We start from the raw sequence: 16,197 nt of genomic DNA on the forward strand, positions 1-16,197 counted from the left end.
TGGCAGTCAAGGCTGAGGCTAAGGTATTTGAGGGTAGGAGTGAGGTGGATAGGACAGCCACACATGGTTAGGTAGAAATCATAGAGACAAAAGGAGCAGGTGATGTGGCCTATGATGATCACCTGGGTCTTTGAGGGTTTGATACGAAGGAACCATTGGTTGCACAGAGTTGTGAACTGGTCAAGGTGGGTTTGGAGGATATGTTGGGACTGTTGAAGGGTAGGATAATGGACCAGGAAGGCGGTGTCATCAGCAAATTGGAGGAGATCAACAGGTGGGGAGGTTTCGGCATATCAGCAGTGTACAGGAGATAGAGGAGAGGGGAAAGGGTGGAGCCTTGGGGCATGATAGGATAGAAGGTACAGGAGTTGGAGTTGGAATTGTTGATAGTGACATAGAATGGACGACAGGAGAGGAACGAAGCAATGAGACCGACAAAATTGATAGGGAGAGCACAGGTCTGGAGTTTGAAGTGGAGCCCGGGATGCCAGACACTGTCATAGACATTCTGGAGGGCTAGGGAAACAAAAACAGTGGAGCGACAGGAGTTAAGTTGGAGGGAAAGAAGATTGGTAAGGTTAAGGAGCTGGTCATTGGCTGAGAAGGTAGGCCGGAAGCCACACTGGGTAAGGAGAAGGAGGTTGTGCTGGTTAAGATGGAGATGAATATGGTGAGAGAGGATGATCTCGAAGACCTTACTGAACATGGAGGTGAGACAATAGGGACGATAGGAAGAGGTATCAGAGGGGGGTTTGTTAGGTTTAGGGAACAGCAGGACACGGGAAGTCTTCCACAGGTTGGAGTAAAAGCCATTGGAGAAGAGGACGCTGTACGGGGTAGCAAGGGCAGCCAGGAAGGACGGGGGGAATTCTTTGAGGTGACGGTAGGTGATGCAATCATCAACAGGGTCGGTGTTGCTTTTGGAGTGGAGAACGAGTGTTATGTCGTGTGCTGTGATGGGAGTGTTGATGTCTGAGAGGGGTAACTGACCCAAGTACTGGAAACTAGCAGCAAGTGGTGGGACAGAGGTATCAGTGCAGTCAAGGACGGTGGGGAAGAGGGAGTAACCAAAATGGGAATAATCAGGAATGGAGAAGACCTCAGAGAGGTGGGAAGCAAAATGGTTGGCCTTACTGAGGTTGTCAGGGAAATGGCGATTGTCATGGAGAATAGGGTAATGCGACAGAGTAAGGCAGTGGATGGCTGACCAGTACTTGGAGGAGTTGATAGGGACGGTGGAGCTGAGGCGCGTGCAAGTCTGGCGCCAGTTCCGGCGTTTGTTTGCTGTAAGGGGGTTCCGGATGTGTCGCTGTAATTGCCAGTGGCAGATGAGTGTATCCTGATCACTGGAGCGGAGGAAGGAGCGGTATAGCTTGCGGAATTCGCGAAGAAAAAGGACAGCCTGTGGAGGAAGCGTAGGGCAGTGAGGGTGGATAAGTTTGGTAGGGACGTGGGCCTCCACAGCGTCAGAATAATTCATAACAGCAAATCCGAATATCTATCTCATACACACAAATGTACACGCGAGAGCAAATTAAATGTCGACCGCGCAGTTCTTCACTGCTCGTAGGGTACAATGTACTTTCAGTGGCAATCTTGGGCTGTGTTCACAGTGGCGCAGACAACGGTCGTCAGGCGCCGTCGCGAGAGATAGCCCGATATCGTCGGCCGACAGATCGGTAATGGTGCGTCAGATTGCATTCTTCACTTTTTGCTGGGTCCAGGAAGATAGGTTAGTTTAGGTTGTAATCTATTTTGTGTGTGAAGTAGTTTAAATTTTAAGCTTTTTGGGTGTAATGGGTGCCATGATGTCTCTGCACTTGGAAACGAGTGCTACAATGTGGCGTTTGCTATTAAAGAGATGCCGGATGCATGTAAATAAGTTATGTTTGTCTTGAAGAGAACATGACAAGTACTGTACACTCTAACCAATGCTACAAAAGTTGCTTACACTTTAACTTTGTGACACCACTTTCCTCCTCTCACCACTGATTAGTGACAGAAGCTAACAACATGCCACAAGTAATCTTTAACTTATTTATTACATAAATATGTAGCTTCAATGACACATCACATTAAGGTTCTCTCCAGAACAACATTATTCAGAGTATGGTTTATTATTTTAGAATAGCAGGATGTGCGATTTCGGTGTACAGTATAAAGCTTTTGCCAATGAGGTTACCAGCACATAATTGTTAATTTATGTGGTGAAAGTAGATGTTTCTATTATATGATGCATGGATGAAATATTTGTGTGAGTAAGCAGGTATTATTTACTTAATGACAGACAAATTTATGGTTTCACAGCAGCTACATCTACGTCTATACTCTGCAAACAACTGTGAGGTGCATGGCAGAGGTTGCATCCCATAGTACCAGTTATTAGGGTCTCTTCCCGTTCCTTTCACATATGGAGCGCGGGACGAACACTTGTCTGAAAGCCTCTGTGTGTGCTGTAATTATTCTAATCTTATCTTCACGATCCCTATGTGAGTGATACGTAGGGGGTTGTACACTACTGACAATTAAAATTGCTACACCAAGAAGAAATGCAGATGATATACGGGTATTCATTGGACAAATATATGATACTAGAATTGACATGTGATTACATTTTCACTCAATTTGGGCGCATAGATCCTAAGAAATCAGTACTCAGAACAACCACCTCTGGACGTAGTAACGGCCTTGAAACGCCTGGGCATTGAGTCGAACAGAGCTTGGATGGCGTGTACAGGTACAGCTGCCCATGCAGCTTCAACACAATACCACAGTTCATCAAGAGTAGTGACTGGCATATTGTAATGAGCCAGTTGCTCGGCCACTATTGACCAGACGTTTTCAATTGGTGAGAGATCTGGAGAATGTGCTGGCCAGGGCAGCAGTCGAACATTTTCTGTATCCAGAAAGGCCCGTATAGGACCTGCAACATGCGGTCGTGCATTACCCTGCTGAAATGTAGGGTTTTGCAGGGATCGAATGAAGGGTAGAGCCACCGGTCGTAACACATCTGAAATGTAACGTCCACTGTTCAAAGTGCCGTCAATGCGAACAAGAGGTGACCGAGACGTGTAACCAATGGCACCCCATACCATCACGGCGGGTGATACACCATTATGGCGATGACACATACACGCTTCCAGTGTGCGTTGACCGCGATACCGCCAAACAGGGATGCGACCATCGTGATGCTGTAAACAGAACCTGGATTCATCCGAAAAAATGACGTTTTGCCATTTGTGCACCCAGGTTCGTCGTTGAGTACACCATTGCAGGCGCTCCTGTCTGTGACACAGCGTCGAGGGTAACTGCAGCCATGGTCTCCGAGCTGATAGTCCATGCTGCTGCAAACGTCGTCGAACTGTTCGTGCAGATGCTTGCTGTCTTGCAAACGTCCCCATCTGTTGACTCAGGGATCGAGACGTGGCTGCACGATCCGTTACAGCCATGCGGATAAGATACCTGTCATCTCGACTGCTAGTGATACGAGGCCGTTGGGATCCAGCACGGCGTCCCTCCAGAACCCACCTATTCCATATTCTACTAACAGTCATTGGATCTCGACCAACGCAAGCAGCAATGTCGCGATACGATAAACCGCAATCGCAATAAGCTACAGTCCGACCTTTATCAAAGTCGGAAACGTGATGGTACGCATTTCTCCTCCTTACACGAGGCATCACAACAAAATTTCGCCAGGCAATGCCGGTCAACTACTGTTTGTGTCTGAGAAATCGGTTGGAAACTTTCCTCATGTCAGCATGTTGGGGGTGTCGCCACCGGCTCCAACCTTGTGTGAATGCTCTGAAAAACTAATCATTTGCATATCACAGCATCTTCTTCCTGTCGGTTAAATTTCTTGTCTGTAGCACGTCATCTTCGTGGTGTAGCAATTTTAATGGCCAATAGTGTAGTACGTACGTCATTTTTAATGTAAGAACCGATTTGTATTGGAGTAAGAGAAACTTTATTTACGAACGTAAATTGCATCACAAACTACAATATGGTCATTTTTCCGCGTCTCATCGTAGTCACCACAAACATTTAAACATTTGTCAAGTCGTGGCACCAGCTTCTGGATCGCAAAATCAAATAAATCTCCTGGTCGACCATTAAATCAACTAGTAACAATTCTTTTCAACATCCCATCACTTCCCTTTAGTTTCGGAAACAGATGAAAGTCAGATGGTGCTTAGTCAGGGCTATATGGTGGATGATCCAGTCAGGGTTGCCAACCATAGAACTTTCTTTCTCATACATAAACAATTAAAAATTTCGTACCTTGGCTTTCAAACCTCACACATTTATGTCATATAACCAAAAATAAGACATATTAAATGAGTGTGAATTTAGCAGGCATTTGTTAATTTAAAAATTTTGAATTAAACAAATAGAATGTTACGGTGGCCATATTACTTGTCTGGGAGGGGGAGGGTTGAGGCGATGAGATGAGACATACTGGAATGCGGTGAATGCCTAATATCTATTAACAACTTTGATATAATTTTATTTCACTATCGAAAGTAACAAAGATTCACAAAGCCGCATTATACAGTAAGGTTAAATGAGAATGCACATTCATAAATAATTTCACCACGAGATATAACAATTAGGTGATAATTTATTAGTTTATGAAATTACACAGGTAGATGATATATTGTTATTATTTAGATAATTTTTAAGGGACTTGAAGTAACTGTGTTGTTAGCTGACTGGAATATATTCCTCTCTCGTTAGCGAGAAAAACCTCTTCGTTGCTTTGGCAAATGTTTGGTGACGTTGAAAAGTTTTTCTTTCCTGGTCTGCCATTAGAGGTGAGACTTAGGCCTCGACACCACCACTGTCTAACCTACATTTGCATACAACTTTGAAATTTTTTGTGGTATTTTCTAGTCCTATATTTATGTTTCCATACATAATATCAGGTACATCCTCAGCCTTACTGATATTGTTCTTATTTTGCCTTATAATTTCTCGCTAGTCATATGGCCGTGTATGTCTTTTGTCGGTTCAAAATGGACGCAATATCCAATACGTGTTAGTCCATTCACGCTCTCTGCATCAAGAACTGTCTCGTTCACACTTTCCACAGTTAGCCCGTTTCTTATGTCTGTTTTTATCAAATTAACCTTACTGAAAACTCGCTGCTGACAATGAAAGCTGTCTTGTCTGAGATGGCTTAAGAATTTTGCGGGGCTCCACTTCAACAAACGACTGGAAGTTACAAAAATCAAACTTGCGTTTATTACTGTGTTTAAAAAAGTTATAAATATCACGAGCTAGTTGCTCTACACTTTCAGGTAAATATGTACATGCTTCGCTGGCACACAAATTGGCTGAGTGACAAACACATTTCACTATTGTCATTCCTTTAAAATCACGTTGTAATCTAATTTTTATGGAGCCGTTTTCACCTATCATGAGGTTCCACCCCTCTGAGCCATGGCCTATAACATTTTTCAGTGGGACATTATAGCTGGTGAATGAATCGATAAGAGATCTGTATAAGCTCTCGGCACTGACTGTCGGAATATCATCAGCATCGGTTCTTTCCTTAAAAACGTTGTGCAACTCCCAAAATGTGGTACGTATTTTTTGAGCTTCTTGATCAAAATAGCTTACCACAACGCAAGAGGTTTTGACAGTCGAAATGACGGTTATCTCATCCGTCATGACCGAAAATATATTTTTTGTAGTTTTTGGGCTAATTCTTCTTTATGACCTTCTTCAAGAATGTTCTTTACCACTGCTGTTACTTTAGTTCGTTTGAGCTCTATTTCTTTAATTGCTGTAGAGTCCGTCACACCTTCTTTTAATAAAGGTATCCATTGGTTAGCAACCGAAAATGCAATGTTATGGTCTCCAAAAAAAAAAAAAAAAAAAAAAAAAAAAAGGTGGGGCAGCAAGTTTAATTTTTGCACGTGCTTTTTCTTTATTTTGAGGAGTTGTACCTTTCTGGTATCCAAGGAATGTTAATGTTTGCGTTTTTGCGCTAGAACCAGGTTTGTTGTTTATATGTTTTTTGGTAATGGCGTGAGTTTTCAAATTAGATATTTCAGCAACCATCGATGTTCCTGGGCAAAATGCACACTTAGCTTTAGCAGAATCCTTAAAAGCCAAATCCTTTAACCGCTGATATCTAAAATTTTGTGAGCGATGCTGTCGTGATTGTTACGTTCCTTTTTTCTTGTCTAGCGACCTTTTCTGGATATTTTTCTTGGTGGAGTAAGAGTACACGAATGGTCGCTGTCTTCCTCAGAATCCCTTATATTTGTAGGTAAGTGGATAGCACAATACTACACAATAAAGTAGATACTACATACCGCGAGATGGGCTATTGGCAGTGCCGGAAACACACCTGCGCTGAACTGTTGATGCACGGTGAGCTCAGAGCGCCGTAACGATCTGCTAATTTCTCTACAGGGCGTTATATATGTGTTCATGTTGATATGTGTGGCTACTTCATTATGAAATACCTACTGAAATAATACCACACCACGCATTTTTAGACTGCATATGTTGGCAGCGCTACGATTTCAGCTCGGTAATTGTCGGTAAGCATCGGAGGAAGGGGCCATCATCTATTTTTGACTGAGAAATACTTTCGCTTTCGTGGTAGTTAGAGACTAGAAGTACTAAGAACGGAATTTGTTCCTTGCGGATTCCCGCCTAACTAACCATAGAGTATACTGCTCTTTCTTTTAAATGATATCTTTATTTAGAGGCAGTTCAAACTAGACTTTCAGTGTATGACTGCAAATTTTACGCAAATTTTTTTGTCACTGAAGGCAACTGAAACTAAAATTAATATCAATGTGAAAAAAATTATTTTATTTCCATTGGACTTTCTCCTGCTCCTTGTCATGTACTCTACTGTGCAAAATTCGAAACGTAGTTAAAATGAATTCCATAGGTAGGCTTTATCAATTAGTTATTTTTTATGAATTGCAAATAAATAAAGATTGATTAATGTCATTATTACAATGAAACGTTTAATTTTTTTATTAATAGGAAAGTCACAGGCATGTTGTATTTATGTCAAAATTTTAGAAGTTTAAATTGTAACTAAAAAGTACAATAATCTACCAACAGAAGCGCTAATTTTACATAACACTGCGCCATATTTAGGAAATGAACGAGTCTAATGTATTCTACCGTATCTTCCTTCGCCGTCGGCGTTGTCGTGGTTACCGAGAGACACCGTCATACCAAGAGGAAAGGCGCGTCGATCTTAGAGCATGAGATATGATGACCTTAAGCCATTGACAACACACAACGGTCACGGTAGCACCTGATTCCAGAATAGCTGCAGTAGTTAAGATCTACAAACTATCCCCTGTTGACCAGGTCCCCAAAACTTAACTCGTAACGAGATCCCTTCAAAGCAAATTGTCATAACGATCGTCTATAAAGGCTTCGTACAACGAGAATAAATGTTACGGTTTATGGAATAATAACAGATACGACCAAACTGTCTTGTCTCTTCTGCTTTATTTAACATAACTTCGTTCACAGTTTCATTTCGCATTCACCACTCATTCACCGAAACCCTTTGATGAACATTTTTGGTTGCTTAACACCAACAGTCAATGATAATGATACAGCTTTTCTCCATTTTATAAATTGAAGCCCGCTCTCCGTGATATAATAAAAAAAATCCGGTCTCAATACCGCGTCCCTCGTGAGATGCGAATAGACTTATCCCGGAATTGACCGCCCTGTAGGTGTACTCAATTTAATGACCACACTTCACTGTCCGCTATTTCGCATAACTGAATGTCCATTTGTTAGTCTGATTATACACTGTAGCTATTTAAAATTCGCCCCTATATTTTTCACAATGCACAATTAGCACTTCGTTACTTTTTTTTTTTTTTCTTCTAAGAGTAAACGGAAAAAAAGACGCCGTATCATCGGCTTAGTCGATATAAAGCAAAACACCTTAATATGCCCAATTTTACCTCTTCTTATAGGATCGGCTACCTTACTCATTAATTTATTACATATTATTTCCAATAACGCTAAACAGGTATCGCCGTTATATTTTAATTGTATTCAAAAGCATGTTACTACTATTATGACCGACCAAATCGTAACAAATCGCGCGGCGTGCGTTTTTAACGATAACTTTACGCTTTTCAAGTTCCGTTACAGCTGTCATGACTCGTAATGTTACACGGCCCCGCAGACTGTGATGTCTTGAAGAGGGCTCCAGACAGAACAGGCTTATTTTTTTTATGTACTGTGACAGGAGAGGGTATTTGTTTCGGCGAATACACTCACTCTCAGATTCACTCAACAAGTCAGTACATACATTCTACAATATTTAAGTTGAGTTAATGGGCCTAGACAAAATGCCCTTAATTAAATTCCACATTTGTTTATAGGTTGTCTTAGAAACACTTCGCACTAATCACTTCATATTCACACCACATTTTTTATTTCTTGGATGAAGCCCTCAGTTCTTCAACCGACTGTGCAAGGCAGGGATCACAGCCGGGTTCGACGATTGGCATCCTAGGCCCAAACCCTTATCAGGCCACTTTTTTAACCAGAGAGGATTTCGTCCTTTTCTTTTCCTCTTAATTCCACTTTTAAATCATCCATCCTCGCTGTTCGGTGAGAGGATAAATCGTATTTCAGCGTCGTCATTGTTGCTGATACCAAGAAGGTATCTCATGGAAATCGTCGGTACATTCTTTAATTTTCTTTGTAAGTTAGTATAAGTACGTATTTATCCATTGGTACTTTTATTTAGTCCACTGAGTGTAGTCTTGGTATCATTCAGTGTTTCTTGAATCTATATTTTGCTCATTATTGATAATACTTCTTCAGGTCTATGTGAGGGAACAAGCCTTTAATTACATCAGTATCACAATCTGCCAGGAGGTAGCTCCCTTCCTGAGGTATTTTCATTATTTTATATGGACCTGTATATAAATATTGCCATTTCTTATTCAGTCTTTTCCTGGTTGATGCTTTTGGGTGATTTCTCAATAAAATTTCTTCCCCTACATCATATGTGACTACTTTCTTCACATTTTTATCAAAACGGGGTTTTCTCAAGTGTGCTTGATGCTTCAGGTTTTCGTAGACCTTCTTCACCATATCTTCTTTCTTGGTAATCTTTTGTTCTATCGCAGGTAATTTCTTCATCCATTCTGGCACAATACTTTCACCAAATACTATTTGGTTAGGTGAATAACCTGTCGATAAGTGTGGTAAGTCATTATACACTTTCTCAAATTCATAAATCCAATCGATCCATTTATAATGTTGTTTGGGTATGTACGTCCGTAAAAATCGGTTTAACTCTCGGAAGATTCTCTCAACCGGATTTCCAAAAGGGTAAAATCTTGAGAGGTAAATGTACTGGATTCCTCGTTCTTTCATAGTGTCTCTCCATACTTTGCTTGTATAATAAGCAGCGTTGTCTGTCAAGATCATTATAGGTTTGCCAAGCTCAGTTATATAGTTGTTGATAAATTTGCGTAACATGGGTGGAGATTTTTCAAAGGAAATAATTTCACATATTTTGAAAAGAGATCATAGAAAGCCAATACATATTTGAACTGTCCACGTGTCATGGGACATGGCCCACAGACATCACATGACACCAACATTAAAGGTTGTTGTGGGATGATAGGATGTAATTCTATCTTCCGACAATAGTTTATGGGTTTTGCCTTCTGACATATTTTGCACTTCTTAGTAATATTTGTAGCTATACGTCCCAAATTTGGATGATAGCAGTATTGTGCTATTTTGGCTGTACATTTAGCGGAACCAAAATGACCCCAATTCAAGTGAGTGTACCATACTAGTGATTCTAAATATTTATTTGGGACACAAACTTTCCAAACATCTTCTTCATCCTTCCTCCGATACAATATTCCGGATTTTAATTGATACTGTTCTTGAGAGTGACTTAGCGTTTTGCTTTCAACAGCATGCCTAATGGCTATCCACAACTTATCATCTTCTTGCAGTTGTGGAAGACTTCGAGAGAGCTGTGAAATCTGCCTCTCACAATATTGCCTTGATAAATTCATGACTTTAAAGTCAATAGTCCGTTCTTCACACTCGTCGTCATTCTTTCTTTTCGGTAGTCTTGAAAGAGCATCGGCTATGATGTTGTCTTTCCCTCTGATGTATTTGAGCGTAATATCATATTCTTGCAGTAGCAAGGCCCACCGGGTTAAACGTGAATGGAACATCCTTCCTGTTAAAATAAAAGATAGAGCTTTGTGGTCGCAGAATACAATGATCTTCTTTCCATATACAAAATAGCGAAACTTTCTAAGGGACACGACCAAGACCAGTACTTCCAATTCAGTAGTACAATATGCACGTTTACAGCTAGAGAGTGTTCTGCTGGCAAACCCAATTATCTTGATGGTACTGATATCTTCTGGATTGTCCATCCGGAAAACAGTGGCACCCAATCCTGTTTCAGAAGCATCCGCAGCAATATAAAAATCTTAATCAAGTCTCGGATGATGTAACAGTGGAGCATCAGTCAAAGCATTGCGGATGTTATCAAAAGCTTGCGTGCATTCGGAATTCCACTCCCACATGACATTTTTTCTTAACAGCCATAACAAACAGTCTTGGCTTCCTAACTGATTGGGTAAAAATCGTCGAAAAAATGAAACTAAGCCGATAAATGACTTTAATTCCGTTCTATTCTTTGGATAAACACATCTGTTAATCGCATCCATCTTTTTAGGACTTGGTTTTATCCCTTCAGGAGTGATTATATGTCCAAGAAATTTCAATTGGTTATGAGCAAACTTGGATTATCTAAAATTTACAGTAACTCCGTATTCCAAAAATTTCGCAAAAACTCTTCTTAATAAGTCCAAATGTTCCTCCCAAGTTTCAGAAGCAATTAGCAAATCATCCACATATAAAGTAACTTCATTCAAAAGGTCTCTGCCCAGTACAGTATCTAATGCCGATATGAAAACACCACCGCTTATTTTCAACCCAAATGGCATGACGGTAAACTGGTAACTTCGGCCCAGAAAAACGAATGCAGTATATTTTCTAGATTCTTTCGATATTCTAGTTTGCCAATATGAACTACACATATCCAAAGAAGAAGTGGGCACCATAAAACTTTTGTACTAACTCTTCTAGGTTCTCCGGTCGCGTTTGTACAGGTATAATGATCTTATTGATCTCTCTGGCATCCAACACCAATCTGATGTCACCATTGGGTTTAATTACCGCCACAAGAGGGTTACAATATTCAGAATCTGAGGGCTCAATAATACCCCATTCTAACATTTTATTGATTTCCTTTCTGACTACTTCTTTCTTTGTCCAAGGGATAGAATAGGAAGTATGACAAAAGGGTTTATGTGCATACGTCTTTATATGGAATTCAAAGTCTTTTATTATACCTGGACGTTTACTAAAAATCGACTGATATGCTTCCAACAAGTAGTACAGTTCGTCCCTTTGGATAACAGATAAATATTCTGATTCTAACACCTTTTCCTGCAATGACATTTTACCAATCATTTCTTCAGAACATTCAATAAGGCATATATCATACACATTTTCATCATCAATACTGACATATTTTACCATTAGATTCATACACAACTGATTTGGAATTACTCGGCCCTTTCTCAGGGTGCCTGACAAAACATTACCATTGGAATTAAATATACATTCACCTTTCTCTAAATTAATGATTGCACCGGTCTCACATAAAAAATCCAAACCCCAGATACATGGTACTGTCATTTTAGGAACAACCAGGAATGTACTTTCTATTTGAGCCCCCTGTATTGTAACGTCAACACGTACCTGTTTCACAACTGCCTGCATTTTTGTGCTGAACGCGCCAGACACGGTACATCCTGTGATAGGAAAAGTGGGCATTTTTACCCCTTGGCTTATCTGTTTTAAACAGTCCAACGTCATGACACTAATAGTTGCTCCAGTATCAATTAATATTTCAACATCAACATTATTTATACTTGTTGGAATTATTGCCTGTAAAATTTGTCCACATTTATTAGAAACTTCAGGTTTTTTTTCAAATAATTCATTCCTTATATCCTGATCATTATTGTACCTTAATACTCTCAGTTCAAATTGATGCCTGCCTTCCTTCTCCTTTCCAGTCATCCTAGGAAGGCATTTGGTGACTGGTATTAGTTTAATCTATCTCGTTGAGTCATCGGTGGGGGTTCATGAACTTCCACAATCCATACAGTATGATCCGAGTTATGGTATTCACCCCATCGCACATTGGAGGCTCTTTCGCCCATTGGTATAACTCCTTGTGCTGGATGAGGACTCGAGGCATTTGTTCCATCCTGCCGATGAACATTATGCTTCGAATTATCTTCCCAAGGTCGAATGCAATTGGGTTCATCACTTGGGTACCTGTTACTCTTATTAATATCACTACTATGCACATTCACGTCACCATATTGAGGTTTACCTCTAGCACAGTAAGTATCTCTTCTATATTTATTATAATCATTGTTTTTATTGCAACCATAGGATGAAGATTGCCCACGCTCCTGTGATGCGGGTTTGACCTGGTTTTCGGTATTATTATTATCATACGTTAAATTATTATTATAATTATTCGCATTACTATGAGTGTGAGTCGACATTTGATTACTACTCATTTGTCTTGCGTCTTCCATAATCATATCTATAGAGTCAATCACCGACAAGAACTGTTCTACATCGTGGTCAGGAACATTTATTAACTTTTCACGTATATTTATGGGCAACCTTCCCTTCAAAATTCTGATCACTTCCTTGTGAGAAATTGGATCACCCCAATAACGTGTCTTATTTATGTACTTTTCAAAATATTGCCTTAAAGTACTCCTTTTACTGTTAAAATACTCAGGTTGGTAAACCTCTTTTCTTAATTTCTCTTGTTTACTCGACGACCAGTATTTAGCCAAAAAAAGTTGTTCAAGCTCAGCGCAAGTATGGCAAATTTCACTTACTTCGGCGGCCCATAATGCGGCTTCTCCGGTAATTTTGGATACTATAAATTGAAGTCGGTCGTGTTCTGACCAGCTACGCGGAAATATCCTTTTGAAATTATTGATAAAGATTTTTGGATGCAGGTTGTTCTTTTCAGTGGAGAATGTTGGGAATTGTCTATTTTTAAAAATGCTGTTCTCCACCTTTAAAGAAGACAAATATCCTCACTGACCAAAAGAATCATCATCTTTACCAACCGAATCATCAACTTCCCAATGCAAATTTTCACCACAATTGTACTTCGTATTATCACATGTTCGGTTGTTTTTCGACCTATTCTCCGAACGTTCGTCCTCTGTCAACAAATTTTGTGATGACTTTCGTTCTAACTCCGCCAATTTATGATTGGTTTCCTTTTCCCATTTAAGTAACTCATCAACTATTTTCTCTTTTATTTTCTGAATTTCGCTTGTGAAGAGCTTAATTAATTCATCATTTCTTCTTAGGTGCTCATTGATATTTTCATTTGGCTGGGATCCAATAGTAGTTTTAACCTTCTTCAATTTCATATCCTTTTATTTCTATCCATTCAGATAGATCTTCGTCAAGTCTTTTAGTTTGATCTACTAAATACTTGTCAATCCCCTTACGAGCATCAGACTCAAACTCGACTATTTGTTTCGAAAGCTCTTCTATCTGTGCACTAGCATTGAAACAGCTACTTTCACACTTAACGATCCTATTGGACAGGCCATCATAACTCTTCGAAACTACCTCATATTTCTTTTCTACGTCATGAAGTTTTCCCATTAAATTATTATATTGCCTTTCTAAGGTGTTAGAAAACTCTACATCTAGTTCTCCAAATTTCGCATTTAATTGAGTATCCCAGTCCGCCTTTAATTGTTTCTTAGTATTTTCCAGTTTATAATCAAAGGTGTTCAGTTTGCTTTCCAAAGAATCCATTTTAACTTCTAATGAACCAAATTTGGCCTCAAATTTTTCATTTAACTTTTGATTGTCCTCTTTTAATTACTTATTATCTTTTTCTAGTGAACCAAGTCTTCCATTCATTACACCCATTTGAGTATTTATTGATACCAGCATATCAAACATTTTTTGATTAATATTTCCATTTTGAGGATCAACTTACTGATCTACTTCCGAAACCTCAAGATCTTTATGTTCTCCCACGCTGCTTACCTTACTTATCATTGTATTTGAATCTCCTAACGGCTCTAAATCAATAACTGTATTATTATCTGTACATGTCTCCTGTCCCACATTGAGCTCATGGGATGCATCATCCCTATCCTCTTAACTTTCCTCTCTCTCTCTACTCATTACTCTACTCAACTGCACATTATCATGTATTCTTTTCGTTCATTTTGACATGATTATTCACTACCAAGACATACACTTATTTTCACTATGTATTTATATATATTTATCTACCGAACTCACAAGTCCCTTTTTTATAATTATACAGTTATTTTAATCATACCTGGTAGTATCGCTCACTTTTAGCGATTATTGAAGAATACCTCTTTCATTGGACCGACTCACTGGCTGCTACAATATTTTCCAACTCTAGGGTTCGTGAATCCGGATGACACTCGACTCGATGCAGCAATCCTCCTCGATCGAGCCCCACGCTGGGCGCCATTTCTACCGTATCTTCCTTCGCCGTCGGCGTTGTCGTGGTTACCGTGAGACACCGTTATACCAAGAGGAAAGGCGCGTCGATCTTAGAGCATGAGATGTGATGACCTTAAGCCATTGACAACACACAACGGTCACGGTAGCACCTGATTCCAGAATAGTTGCAGTAGTTAAGATCTACAAACTATCCCCTGTTGACCAGGTCCCCAAAACTTAACTCGTAACGAGATCCCTTCAAAGCAAATTGTCACAACGATCGTCTATAAAGGCTTTGTACAACGAGAATAAATGTTACGGTTTATGGAATAATAACAGATACGACCAAACTGTCTTGTCTCTTCTGCTTTATTTAACATAACTTCGTTCACAGTTTCATTTCGCATTCACCACTCATTCACCGAAACCCTTTGATGAACAGTTTTGGTTGCTTAACACCAACAGTCAATGACAATGATGCAGCTTTTCTCCTTTTTATAAATTGAAGCCCGCTCTCCGTGATATAATAAAAAAAAAAAAAACAGTCTCAATACCGCGTCCCTCGTGAGATGCGAATAGACTTATCCCGGAATTGACCGCCCTGTAGGTGTACTCAATTTAGTGACCACACTTCACTGTCCGCTATTTCGCGTAACTGAATGCCCATTTGTTAGTCTGATTATACACTGTAGCTATTTAAAATTCGCCTCTATATTTTTCACAACGCACAATTAGCACTTCGTTACTTGTTTTTTTTTTTCTTCTAAGAGTAAACGGAAAAAAAGACGCCGTATCATCGGCTTAGTCGATATAAAGCAAAACACCTTAATATGCCCAATTTTACCTCTTCTTATAGGATCGGCTACCTTACTCATTAATTTATTACATATTATTTCCAATAACGCTAAACAGGTATCGCCGTTATATTTTAATTGTATTCAAAAGCATGTTACTACTATTATGACCGACCAAATCGTAACAAATCGCGCGGCGTGCGTTTTTAACGATAACTTTACGCTATTCAAGTTCCGTTACAGCTGTCTTGACTCGTAATGTTACAGTATTACCATGGAGAATAGATCTATTCTCCTTGAGTATTACATTTAACCGTTTTTGAATTGCTGAGTGTCAATCTGTTTCGCGTGTGGCATTTCCATGCAAATTAGAAGTATAACTGATAATACGCAAGGGCAAGGGCCACTATTCCTAGTTAAGTTTTTCTAGTTTCCTGGGAGGAGCGGGAAGCGCGGCAAGAAGGAACGAAAGCAAAAGCCAACGCATAACAGTGGAAAGATTTCTTCGCAGTATTGCCAACGGCCACGCAGCCCTCGCTTATTGTGGTGTAAACAGCGAGAAAGTAAACACATTTGCTGAAAGAGTGTATTTGTGCAGGTTCATATTAAGTTAAGGAACTTTCTTATATCAATGAATAAGAAATATAGAAAAAAGTAAATCACCAAGCGACACAGTTATTCAATGAGTGAGACATGAATTACAATGAAAACCACGTAAAAATTTGTTTTAACACTCAGAACAAATATAATCATCAACAACTCAGTTGCAGGCACTGCATTCTTCTGAACTCTAGAT

Source organism: Schistocerca piceifrons, chromosome 11 (assembly GCF_021461385.2).
Source record: "Schistocerca piceifrons isolate TAMUIC-IGC-003096 chromosome 11, iqSchPice1.1, whole genome shotgun sequence".
Classification (NCBI taxonomy): domain Eukaryota; kingdom Metazoa; phylum Arthropoda; class Insecta; order Orthoptera; family Acrididae; genus Schistocerca; species Schistocerca piceifrons.